The following is a 948-nucleotide window of genomic DNA, read 5'->3' on the forward strand; positions in this document are numbered from 1 at the left end:
GAACCCTGGTCGCGTGGGTGAAAGCCACGAATCCTAACCAGCTAGACTACATCGGAAATCGAAAATTTTCCGATGTATACGATTCGCCGAGGTATTGTTGAAGTTGAATGCATGACGAACTCGAGAATCAGCACTTTCGTCGTGTTCCTTCAGAATTCATGCGCAAGCGACGGACTCAGTCAATACGTACGCAGAATGTGTAACCATCCCATTGCTCGAAGGCTACTCCCAATTGACGAGAGAAATCCTGCTCGTGTCTGTCGAAACAGTAAGCGATGATGTGTGACACTGACCTCATAGGATAGTGGAACCATTCACCCAGATATCAATACTATCATGAATTCAAGTGTCACCAGTCACCGAGAACGGCGCTGAGAGCCAGGGCTGGGTGCGCGTCTTATTGTAGAGAAGCAGAGAGAGTGATGGCGCGAGTAAGTTTACAACCCGAAAATATGTACGGACTGGGAGCGCACTTGCTTGAGCTATCACGACGTTACATACATGACCATACGCTTTCATCCAGATGAGGAGCGCCAGTAGCGGAACCGACTTAAAACATTCCTATATGGAGAACCCGGGCATCGATCCCGGTGCCTCTCGCTTGCTAAGCGAGCGCTCTACCATTTGAGCTAGTCCCCCTCACAATATCTGTTTCTCAATTCACTTGGAAAGGATGGGCTGAACCGCCCCTTCCCCTCGAACAACGTTGGAATGGTTTGTTCTAACTCAATGTTCAACTTTGTCCAGGGGAGGAGGGGAACCGGTGACGAGCCAGATATCTTGAACAAAACAACGCACCTGTGATATTTACTCAGTTCCCCATCCTTGCGCTCACACAATCCCGGAAAACACCGTATCAAATATATATTTTCCGATGCAGGACTCGAACCTGGTCGCGTGGGTGAAAGCCACGAATCCTAACCAGCTAGACTACATCGGAAATCGAAA

General features: G+C 48.8%; 2 non-coding genes across 2 annotated transcripts; both read right to left on the minus strand.

The window, feature by feature from the left end:
• Window positions 1–566: 566 nt before the first annotated feature.
• Window positions 567–639, minus strand: Pmar_PMAR021526. Its single transcript has one exon. It is a non-coding gene; the product is annotated as a tRNA-Ala (tRNA).
• A 230-nt stretch (window positions 640–869) lies between these two features.
• On the minus strand, window positions 870–940 carry Pmar_PMAR021527. Its single transcript has one exon. It is a non-coding gene; the product is annotated as a tRNA-Glu (tRNA).
• Window positions 941–948: the final 8 nt, after the last annotated feature.

This window comes from Perkinsus marinus, assembly GCF_000006405.1.
Source record: "Perkinsus marinus ATCC 50983 genomic scaffold scf_1104296934248, whole genome shotgun sequence".
NCBI lineage: Eukaryota > Perkinsozoa > Perkinsida > Perkinsidae > Perkinsus > Perkinsus marinus.